Source organism: Heteronotia binoei, chromosome 1, assembly GCF_032191835.1.
Source record: "Heteronotia binoei isolate CCM8104 ecotype False Entrance Well chromosome 1, APGP_CSIRO_Hbin_v1, whole genome shotgun sequence".
Taxonomy (NCBI): domain Eukaryota; kingdom Metazoa; phylum Chordata; class Lepidosauria; order Squamata; family Gekkonidae; genus Heteronotia; species Heteronotia binoei.
Genome location: NC_083223.1, coordinates 67,283,956 through 67,296,613, shown reverse-complemented (window position 1 = coordinate 67,296,613; position 12,658 = coordinate 67,283,956).

Sequence of the window (12,658 nt, the reverse complement as noted above, 5' to 3'; positions counted from 1 at the left end):
ACGTCACTCAGTTTAGCTTGATTTGGCCCTATAAAAATCAGCTGGTGTATGTTTCTGATAATTCCATTAATGTTCCATTAATTTAATCATTATCTTACGAACACTGATACAATGTTCATTCAATATTATACAAAAAGAAACTTATAAGATATTGCTTGAGGGTTAGTTTAAAGGCTGAACTTTCTGGTAATAACAAATCATTAACTGTTCTAAATATCTTTGAATTCCATGACTCATAAGAAAATATACACTAGAATGTGATACTGTTCCATTTTTCCATCATTCCCTCTCTGTTGGGTTTCCACTCCCTCCACTTGCCTAGTCTTCCATCCATCTGATTTTTCTTCCTTTCCTTTTGTGACAAATAACTGGTGTTTTCAGGACAATAACACAGCATTTCAGTCCCATAAAAAATCTTTCTCACAGTGCCAATTGCCCATAAAATAAAGCAAATCCTCAGTCAGGACAATCTCATCTCCTGCTTCCTTTGCATACCACATAAGTATTCTGGGTGTTGTCTCACTGTCACTGGTAGAAGGACCACAAATTTAATTTACAAAGGAAAATCCATTGACCCCTGATATTTTGAGTAGTCTCCCCACCCCTAGAATTTCTTCTATCACCAACATGAGTTAATGCCTATTATTCAAAATAGGCAGAGTATGAACTTAAGTTCTTCCATTCCTTCTCTATCTCACTCCACCTGTTATCAACTCAGACCTTCCCCATCTCTGCACTGCTTATGGCTGACTGTACTCTGCCTCTAGCGAGGTGCAGCCTTCCAAATTCACTCACCTTGGCCTCCTTCGCCAACCTACAGCTGCTTCTCCATATCCCATTTATTGCACCCCACCATCACCTTTCTCGACCCTCCCTCCTCCATTTTCTAGCTGACTCGTCCCTTCCTTCCAGCCAACTTATCCCTTAGTTTTCCCTGTCCCATTTGGGACACACATTTCCTGGGTGAGTTCTCCTGGACTAGTTATGGGCATAATAAATTTTGGGGACATTCTAAATTATATTTGACACTATGGACATGCAATTGAACAATATCATTGCACTTTGAACTATGTGGAGTATATTGCTGCTACTGAACACTGCTTAGAACCACTTAAAGCATAGACAGCTTAGTTTTACAAGAGGGGACATGTGAAAACCCAAGGAAGGGCCTTATAGATTCAGTTAAGCCAGTCTGGAAAAATCAGTCAGATATTTGGCTGGCTATCTTGTTGAGAACTAGGGTCTAGGTCTATGCATGTTCACAGGGACACAAGTCTTCTTGATAGAAAACAGTGGGAATGGAAAAGATTTATAATTGTCATTGTTTCCAAACAGGCAACACATGTATACATAAGCAAACAAATACAGTAAGTCTTATTACAGTCTATAGATTCCATCTCTTTTTAAGATCTATTGAAACAATTGATAACAAACTCTACCAACTACTCTTTTAATTGCTTTATCTCATATCAGTCAGAATATGAAGAAAGGAAGTAAAGATGGATAAAGGATTATTAACTTATCTGAATACAGAGACATATTTACATCTATGTATCAGGATATGTCATACATATGCTGAAGAGAAGATCATAACGTCTTTTCTGTATTCAAAATCAGTTGGCTTCATTCTTCTTTGTTTCCTGATTTCAAATTATCCTTTTGCTGCCCTTGGCACATATAAACTTCAACAATACAAAGAGCTGCACTGTGACAATGAAGAACAAAACAAAAGGAAACAAAATGAGATGTCCATGTAGTGATATCTCCCTCATAAAACATTATCATTTTTTGCTACAGCATTTTGTGATTCAGATTTTGAGTTCCTTCATCTTTATCTCTTGCATCATTTTAGAGCTTATCCCTACTTGAATAGAATCTCAAAGATTGCTCACAGCAGTCTTCCAAAAATTAGGAGATAATGTCTGTAGGCAAAGGTAGCTCTGGTATAAACCAGATTCCTCAAATGCCACAGCTATTAAATTGTTCATTAATGTATTCTGGTGGCAAGTAAGGATTCTTCTAATTTATGTTCCATTTGTCTGTGACCTCTTGGGACCAATGAACCTTCTGGAATAATCAAATTGCATTTCCCATGGTGTCTTTGTACATACAAGACATAGGAAGGGATTATAGTATCTGTCTTTGATTTATACTACCCATTATGCATATTCCTCTTACTAGTTCATAGAATATATCTCTGAAATATTATGACTGGGGAACAAAAATAGGCCAATACTCCTGTTCCATACTTATAACTCATCTCCTGATATTGCTTGTAATAGAATGCTGGGGCAGATTGATATTACTGTGACTTAGCAAAGCAGTTCTTGTAGTCTTCAGTTCTTTATTTTAGTCAAAATCTTACTTTCATTAGAGCAGAGTTAATTCTAGCTATGTTAATTCTGTGTGAACTTTTAAACATTCTGAGAAATCTCTGTCTGTTCACATTCAATTATACTCTCCCTTGTCCTATGTGTTGTCAATTAATGATTTCTAAAGAACTGGGATATTGAATGCAGGATGAAAAAAAGCCCCTACATTCTATACTGTTTAAACAGATCTTCCTTCTATGGCCAAGTCATGAAATTCAAAAATTATAATTGGATTACCTTCAGATTTCTCGTTTCCTCTTTAGGCATCTCTTTTTAAGCGCAATGTATCCTTGTGGGATAGTCATAATTCTTTACTTATTGTTGTCAGTCCACTGAGGACCATCAATAATCATAGGGGAATGTTGGCATCTGGGCATGGGCACAAAACATACCACAAATTGTGATTCATACTCAAAATGGCCAATTCATGTTTCATTCCGAACTGGTTCATTTCATCATGTCATGCTCAAACTGGAAAATGAACTGGCTGTTTTCCTAGGTGGTTCGTTTGGTTCATTATCAGTTCATTTTTACAAATAGCCTGGCGCCAATGCAACCAATTCCTAGGCAACACTGGAGGTGGACTTCTGGGAGCCCTAGAAACACCCATAGCAGTTGTCCACAGCTTGATTGGCAGCTCTGAAACCCCATCATGGAGCTTGTATTCCCGCATGCTTTGTCAGCGGCTTTCACTTTGCAAGCAGCTTCTGCATGAGAGTTGTGTTGTGCGCTTGTTGATTTGGTTGTTTCTGTGTGCTAAGAACTTTAAAAACTCCTTTTGTCCTCCAGCCCCAGATTGTGGGACAATTTAAACACCTCTCCCAACTGGGAAGGTGTTGCCAATTGTTCCTTTGCAGTTTAAGGGATCTTAGCCCCAAGGGAAAGCTGTTTGTGTTGGATTTGGGTTTTTTGTTGTTGTTTGTTTTTCTCCGAACTTATTTATTATTGCTTGGTTTTGCTTAATCGCAAAACACACTTGTTTGTGCCCTATTGGTTTCAGGGACCCCTCTCTATTTTTTGCCTTACTTCTGCAATTTTTACTTCAAATCTTAATTTGTTATTTTGGTGGGCTTTGATTTCTTTTAATCTCAGAGAACAAACCAACTCCCTTGTGCCTCTGTGGTTTTCAGGGACCTAAGCTACAGAGGTTCATGTATGTTGCTTTCTTTTCTCTTCCTTTTGTCAAAATTTAGTGATTCTGCTGGCGGTTGTTATTCTGCCAGTGTGGCTGTTTTTGTTTTTTTGTTTTTTTGGCTTTCAAAACCAACTTGCTGAGCCATTATGGGAAATGTTTTCCTTGGCTGGACTGCATCACCTTTATAATTGAATCATACGCATTTGTTTTAATGTTTGCTTTCTATCAGTTTACCAAAACCAACTGTGCTGGGGCACCTGCTTAGGGGGCCACTCCCCCCCGAAATCCAATTCTAATCAAATTTGGTGAGGAGGTAGAGGAGAGTCCGCTGAAGTTTGGCATCACTAACCCACATGGGGGCTGTTCTGCCTCTTCCCAAACCAAACAAACCAATGAACCATGAATTTATTCAGGAGATAGGAAAAAGATGAATCAACATGAACAAACAATTTGGGTGACCAAATTAACCATGAACCACCATTTTTCCAGTTTGTGTCCATCTCTATGGACAGCCATGTACCTCTGATGAGGAGTTTCAAAACAGTGAGAAACACTGGTCAATATGGATTGCCACCTAACAATCATTGTCACCATTTACCGGTTGGCCATAAGTTGAAATGTTTTCCAGATGCAAATAGATCTGATAAAATTCTGTTGTCATTGTCAATACTGCAGTTCTGGGATCATCTGTAGATTCTGCCCACATTATGAACAGAATTTTATTGCACATCCATAATCACAGTTGAAATATGGGAAAGCAGAGGAATAGTACAATTCTTTCAAATTATCACATGGGTAAACAGTACAGCCAATGTAGGAACCGCCATTTAGAATGTACAGTCATTTAGAAACAGAGAGAAAAAGCAAATTTGTCTGAGTCACAAAAAGAGTTCTGGTAAGCATGAAATTACCAGCGAAGGTAGAAAGATGGATAAATGCGTTGCGGGGTTTTTTGTTTGTTTTTTGTTTTAACAGAGCCTCCCTCCCTGTTGCTGGGAAGCAGAATTGATGTTTCATGTGGGTTTCATCAGACTGAAACTGGGATGAAGGTTTGCTTGGAACAATTTGAAGTAAGGTTTGACAGTGCCTGTGCTTGCACCTTGTGGCAAGACATAATTTGCTTGCTTATGAAAGCAAGGTATTACATGAAGCTTTAAAAAGTCTATGTTTATATATCGGTTTGTTATTCAGGAAGCTCATTTTTTGCGAACCTTTCCACGTTACTGCTGGTGTTATTTAGACTATTCAAAACTAGTGCGAGTATATGCTATTATGCTGAGAGCTATAAATAAAACTGGGGTGAAATTCCCTACAAGATCCCTGCACCTCTCTGAAAAATTCATCATGTAGCAGGATAAGGATTCTTCAGTAAAAAAGTTTCTCATGCCTGAGAGGTTCTATTTCCACCTCATTACCTTGGAAGCTACTATACAGTAGCTGAGGAGTTTGTATTTGGAACAGGAGTCAATTCCAGCAAGTCAAAGACTTAATATGTCAAGGATATTCTTAAAGGGCTTCTTACAGTTAGATTTGTTCAATTTGATTTTCTTTTCTTATTATGAAAGTGACCTCTTTAAAAAAAATTCACTGCTATGGACTTCTTCGAAATGGACACATTTGTTTTGTAGATTTTGCCAGAGGCCAAAAAATGTAGAGAAGAAGAAAATTGTGGTAGAGAAGTATTATCAGGAAAGTGCTCCTCTGCAAAAAATCTAGTGGTACTATTCTAAGCAGATGTACACTCTTCTATACTAATTAATTTCAACTAAGTTAGAAGAATGTAACTTTGCTTAGGATGGAAACATAAGTTTTGGTGGAACTTCATATACATAATAGTTATTAAATAACTAATGCTAACTTCTTATAACCAAAACAATTTATGAAAATTAGTTACATATGATCAGTTATAGAACACTAAAGAACACACATGGGTGGATTCCAGCTTGAAATTTGAAGTTCTGGTACATTAAAATACAAGTAATCTTTTATAGAATTTGTTCACTTCAAAATGTGATGCTATTTAAGCAAGTATGTTCATTTTATCATTAAACTGATTTTCCAAATCTTATTAAACTATTTTGATCTTGTTGGTATTTATTCATTGTTCCAGTTTACTGCCATACAATTTTGTGGTTGGCTCCACCTGCTGTAGCAGCCATTTTGTGGATAGCCAAACCTCCAGCAACAGTCATTTTATAGTTATGTCCACCATTCTGTATCACAATTCTAAAGATCCTCGCAGGCTAAAAAGGTTGGATACCTATGGATTAAAATATGATTAAGTATTTTTATCAACATACACAGGGGTGGAATTCTAGCAGGAGCTCCTTTATTTTATTTTTATTTATTTATTTATTTATTACTTTACATTTATATCCCGCCCTCTCCGCAAGCGGACTCAGGGCGGCTTACAGTATCATAAAAACAGTCAATTCCATAAAACATATAAAACCATAAAACATTTATCAAGTTAAAAACTAATACGCTATCTCAGTCTAGTCTGGCGGTATTGGGGTCTGACTATGACCGCCAGCTTCTGTAGGATGTCCGGTGGTAGCCCATTTTCAGTCAACCAGAAAAGCCTGCCTAAACAGTTCGGTCTTACAGGCCCTGCGGAACGCCGACAAATCCCGCAGGGCCCTTATAGCTTCTGGGAGGGTGTTCCAGAGTTCTGGTGCTGCCACCGAGAAGGCCCTAGATCTTGTTGCGGATAACCTGGCTTCTTTTGGGCCAGGGGCAGACAGCAGATTTTTTGTCCCTGATCGCAGTGCTCTCTGGGGGATATATGGGGAAAGGCGGTCCCGTAGATAGGCAGGTCCCTGAGCATAAAGGGCTTTAAAGGTTAATACCAACACCTTGAAGCGAACTCGGAACACAACAGGCAACCAGTGTAGCTCTCTCAGCACTGGCCGAATGTGCTCCCGTCGTGGTAGCCCCATTAACAGCCGTGCCGCAGCGTTCTGCACTAGTTGTAGTCTCCGGGTTAGCGTCAGGGGTAGCCCCATGTAGAGAGCATTACAGTGATCTATTCTTGAGGTGACCGTAGCATGGATTACTGTCGCTAGGTCGCTGCGGTCCAGGTAAGGGGCCAGCTGCCGTGCTTGCCGAAGATGGAAAAAGGCAGATCTAACAGTGGCTGCCACCTGAGTCTCCATTGTAAGAGAGGACTCGAGGAGCACGCCTAAGCTCTTGACCTTGGGGACCGGTATTAGTGGCACCCCGTCAAGGGCCGGCAGCTGGATCTCTCTCCCCGGACCGCCCCGACCCAGGTAGAGAACCTCCGTCTTCATCGGATTCAATTTCAGCCGACTCAGTCTGAGCCAGGAGGCCACGGCTTGTAATGCCAGGTCTAGATTTTCCGGGGTACAGTCAGACTGGCCACCCATCATTAGGTAGAGCTGGGTGTCATCCGCATATTGATGGCAACCCAGTCCATACCTCCTGACTATCTGGGCAAGGGGGCGCATATAGATATTAAATAACATCGGGGATAGGACCGCTCCCTGTGGCACTCCGCAACTAAGGGGGTGCCTCTGGGATGCTTCCTCCCCTATCACCACCCTTTGTCCCCGATCTTGGAGAAAGGAAGTCAGCCACTGCAAGGCAGATCCCTGTATCCCCACATCGGTGAGGCGGTCAGTCAGTAGCTGGTGGTCAACCGTGTCAAAAGCGGCTGACAGATCTAGTAACAGCAGCACTGCAGAACCGCCCTGATCCAGATGTCGCATAAGATCATCCATGAGGGCGACCAGAACTGTCTCCGTCCCGTGACCTGGCCAAAAGCCGGACTGGAATGGATCCAGTGCGGAAGTGTCCTCCAGGAATCCCTGCAGCTGAGTCGCCACCGCCCGCTCTATGACCTTACCCAGGAAGGGAAGGTTTGACACCGGCCGATAGTTCGCCAATGTGGCCGGGTCTGCTGATGGTTTTTTTAAAAGGGGACGGACCACTGCCTCTTTAAGAGGTGTGGGAAAGATCCCTTCAATCAGGGACCTATTGATGATGTCCTGTAGTGGTTCACGTAGCCACGTTTGGCTAGCCTTTATAAGCCAAGACGGGCACGGATCTAACCTACAGGTCGTAGGGCGTACAGCTGCAAGGGTCCTGTCGACTTCCTCCAGACTGAGTGGACTGAAAGAATCCAGAATTGAACTAGAAGACGTGCTCGGTGCCCCAAGTTCATCTACTGTATTAATTATGGCGGGTAGGTCGTGTCGGAGTGACGAGACCTTATCTGCGAAAGCCTCACAGCCTATTTCCAATTCTCTACTATTTTGTTTGCCCTGCGGCAGTTCTGTTAATGACCGAATTATACTAAACAATTGTGCTGGGCGCGAGGTCGCAGATGCGATTCTGGATGCAAAGTGTTCCTTCTTTGCAGTCCGAATAGCCATCTCATAGGCCCTCATAAATGACCTATATGATGTTCTCGTAGCTTCGTCACGAGCGCGACGCCATTGTCTCTCTAGCCGTCTTAATCGTCGTTTCATCGATCGCATCTCCGGGGTATACCACGGGGCGGATCGTGGATGAAGAGGACGTCTGGGGGCGATTTCGTCGATGGCCTCGGAGAACCGGTTGTTCCAGGTCTCCACCAGCCCATCCAACGAGTCGCCGGTAGGCCAAGGGTCCCGCATGGCCATCTGAAGCCGCAATGGGTCCATCTGACTACGCGGGCGAGCCAAAATCTGCTCACCGCCTAAACGGGACAGAGGTGGTATGTCCACACGGGCCTTCAGGACCTGGTGGTCAGACCATGGCACTGCCTCAGCAGATATCTGACCCATTGTTACTCCCGCCGCGAAGATCAGGTCTAGTGTGTGCCCAGCCTGGTGTGTGGGCGCTGTTACATATTGGGAAAGTCCCAGTGCTGCCATGGAAAGCACTAGGTCCGTCGCACGAGTGGAAGCTGCGTCCTCAGCATGGACATTGAAGTCACCCAGGACTATAAGTCGAGGGTGCTCCAATGCCCAGCCTGTTACAGCCTCCATCAAGGACGGCAGGGCACTGGCCGGTGCGTTAGGCGGACGGTACACCAGCCAGATTGCCAAACTCTCCCCAACATCCCACTCCAGGCCCACACACTCCACGCCCTTGATCTCCGGCGGCGGAAGAGTCCTGAAGGAGCAATCCTCCCGCATGAAAAAGGCCACCCCTCCCCCCCACCCGCTAGTCCGGGCCTGGTGAAGGACGGAGAACCCAGGCGGGGCTACTTGGGAGAGAGCAACTGTCTCCCCCTCCCGCACCCAGGTCTCCGTCACGCAAGCCAGGTCCATGTCCTGCCTGATGAAAAATTCTTGCAGGACTGAGGTTTTATTGTTTATGGACCTGGCGTTGCACATCACCAGGGACGGAGGCGAGTGCCTCCACTTGGCCGTCCCACTTGCCATCCTTGGGATGGGATACAGGCTGGAAGGGGGGCGAGCCCTCTTGTGTCTCGTACTCCTTCCGTTCACATTCTGCCTGTTCCCACCGCTGTACTTTCCCCTCCCCAGGAGCACTGGAATCCCCTGGCCTGACATCACTTATCACGATTTTCCGAAAGCTGGGTCTCTGTCTTAAGTCAGCAACCACACAACGTGTTCTGTTCACTTGCCCACTCTACCTCAAAATTTCTAACCACTACTAGTCATCTCTGCCAATTAAATAATAATAATTTTAATAATAGTTATTTTTTTTTATTTTTATTTTTTATTTTTTCACCCCCTCCCCCTACTCTCCACTAATTAATTGATCACCCCCTCCCCCTACCCTCTTCTAATTAATTGGCCACTGTCCTACCTCAATTTAGTGGATAATAATCCCTTAAGGTCAGATAAAACTATTCAATCAAATTTTATATCAATTTAAGACCCAAAAATAACCCTAATTAATAGGTGGGGTGGGCTGCTGGTTGCAGCTAGTAGTTTGTTTGTTGGGAGGTTAAAGTGCTGGTATGCTGCAATTCATCCAATGCTGAATAATTTTGACACTGAGTGTTCTTGGTCTCTTTGCAAGGAGAGTTCTCAGTCTCTTTAAGGCGTAGGGTGGCAGGTTTTAAAGTGCTGGAGTATTACAGTTCTTACAGTGCTAGCTAGTTTTGACCTTAGGTGTCCTCGGTCTCTTCAAGGTGCAGGAAGGCAGATTTAAAGTGCTAATATGCTGCAATTCTTAAAGTGCTGGATAGTATACTGCAGTTCTTAAGGCGCTCTTTAAAATGTCAGTGCAGAAAGAAAGTATAATGTGTTGTAAATCATTGAGTACTGGCCAGTTATTTAACATACGCTGGTCCTGATCTCCATAAAGTGACTGTGCAGTGTAAAGGTATCAGAATATGATGTACAGAGGTAGTGCAGAGGTAGCAGGGGGCAGGTCCAAGCTCATCGGATTTTTTATATCTATTTCTTTGATGTAGCTTTCTTGACCGCTTCTCGTTCACCGCAGGATTGGGTCAGCCTCTGCCCCTCTTCAGGGTCAGGCGTCCCAGCCTCAGGTTCTTGTGCGGGTCTTCTCGGTGTTAAATCCACCGGCTCATCGATCGAGTCTAGTCTTTGCTCCTCTGCCCCCTCGCAGCTCTTTATCTCGGCTTCCCAGCCGAGTCGCCCACCTCGGTCCGCGGCCGCAGCCCCGAACAATCTCCTACCCGGGGGGAGAGCCGCGTCCCTCGCTGCACACTCCAACCGGCCAGCCACCAGTACTCTCCCCGTCGGCTCCGCGCACTTCGTCGCCCGCCAGCGGCCTCCTTTCTGCACCGCCCGCCAACAGCCTCCGCTCCACGCAAGCTGCACTTCCCGGCTCACCGTCCCAGTCACCCGGCCAGCCGTTCGGTGCAGACCGCGGCTGCAGCGGCCTCAGCCTCCGGCACGTCCCACACGCCTCAGTCTCCGTCACTCAGTCTCCGTCAATGTCTCCCAGACCCGTTTCTTATCCGAACAGTAAGTTCAACCGTTTACTCGTTGTGTGGTTTCGGTGTTTCAAAGTTTGCGGTAGTTTGTTCTCTTGTTTGTTGTTGTTTTTCCCGGAGCCTCAGCGTTCAGGCTCCTCACCGCGCCGCCATGTTTTCAAATCATATTTGCATATTAAGCCACACACCCCTAATGTAGATAATCCTCCAAGATCTTACAAGGCTCTTTTGTAAGCTCTTGGAGGAGTGGCTACATCAGAAGTGTGTGGCCTAATATGCAAAGGAGCTCCTGCTTGAATTCCACCCCTGAACATATATTAGGTTTCCACTGTTCTCCAGTGTTCTTCATTAGTTTTCTTTGTTAGGAATGCCCTTTTCCCCTGGGGATCAGTTTAGACTTCACATTATGCTGAAATAAATTTACCTAATTCCAAAATTCCATTCTGCAAAGAGTTTTAGTGTTATATGGATATTTTCTGAATATGAGAATATTTTATTGTAATGAATATTGTCAGTAATTGGCAAACATTTGCTAAGGATATTATTGGTATAAAACCAAACAATTTGTTAGCTTCATTTGTATGAAACCTTAGTCTACCAACTGTGGCAGGAGAAAGCATTGAAACCTGGTTCATTGGGAATGATGGAATGGGTAAGGATAACAATCCTTCTAGTCATAAATATAGGATACCATGTCACTATAGTATTACTTAAAATATCTGTTAACACTAAATGAAAAAAGTTGGTGTACTTCCAAAATAATTAACACTGCTATCCTAAGCAAAGGTAAATGTTTCTAACCTCTCAAATGAGTTGAAGTCTTCCAATAACTAAAAGAATTTAACTCTGTTTAGGGATTGTATTGTTAATTGTTCCAGAATCCCCACTAAGTGACTTTCTATTCAATGTCCCTAAGAAAAATCATGCAAAGTTAAATGTAGAAAATATATTTAACCAAAAAGGAAAATAATGAGAAATGACAATGTACAATAGTATTAATGGGATGCTTTTAGTCCAGTGATTCATCACCCTCTTAAGCTTGAATCCAGTCCTTACTAAAATGATATAATTTATTTATTTAGAAAAAGTATATGATGCTTCTTTAGAGACCTGCTTTATGGGGCTTGCAGCTAAGATAATAAGGACACACTGAAACATACCCATTGAAAACAAAACCATTAAAATACAACCATAAAAAATGAGGCAATTCTATAAAACACAACCATTTAAAAAAACCCAGACCAATGCCATTAAAACAGCCAGGGCATACAGCAGCATAATATATAAACTGAGCAACCTAAAATTATGTAGATAAAATGATCCTTGGGTCAGAAGTAAATCTGCATATTCTGTCATGAATTTGCCTCACAATAAATACAACTTTCATCCAAATACACTTTATTGCAGCATGTATCTTAGCAATGAAAGCAAAAATGGCTCAGCTTGAGAGGTTTCTTTATGCTTTTGTGATTTCTATGTTATTGGAACAATAATCTACATATCAATTACTTTAAAATGTGACTGAAATTTGATAGAAATGTTGCTGCTAAAATTAACACCTGTTGTTCTTGGGGTTTTTCCCCCTTTACAAGTAGCCCTGTATCTTGGATTTCTATATCAACACTATTTTACATTTCATTAGTGTATTTGTTCTAATGTGAGTGCTGGCTGACCTATTCTTTTTTACTCTGATGAGGTAGAATGGCTAGCAGATACTTCTTTATGGTGGACGGACTACTGAGAATATGGTTTCAATGTAAAAAAAGCAAAAAAAAACCCCCACAGAATAAGCCCACCTACTTTGCAATTGATATCTCCAATCAATGTCTATTGTGATGCAAGTGCCTGGGGGGAAAAGATCACTTAACCTATGACTCCAGGATAAGACATGGAAGAATAAAAATCTTGGCAAGATATTGAAAGTGAAGGGAAAATATTCAGTGGTTGACATATCAAATGGCATCAAAGTACAAAGAATTAATAGCAAAGAAGGAGGCCATCTAAGACAGAAGACGCTTATGAACAATTGATCACAGGTGACCTAAAACATCTATTAGGAAAAATATATAAAATGTTGTTGCAACATGAAACAGAAATGGAACAAGTGAAGGACTGTATGATCAAATGGATTAAAAACTTTGGAGAGGATATTTCCATAAGCTAGTGGGAAAATTTATAGACAAAAGAAATCAAGTGTACTGAATCCCAAACTCTAAGGGAGAACTGGTATAAAATGTTCTTTAGATCAGGGGTGGCTAACAGTAGCTC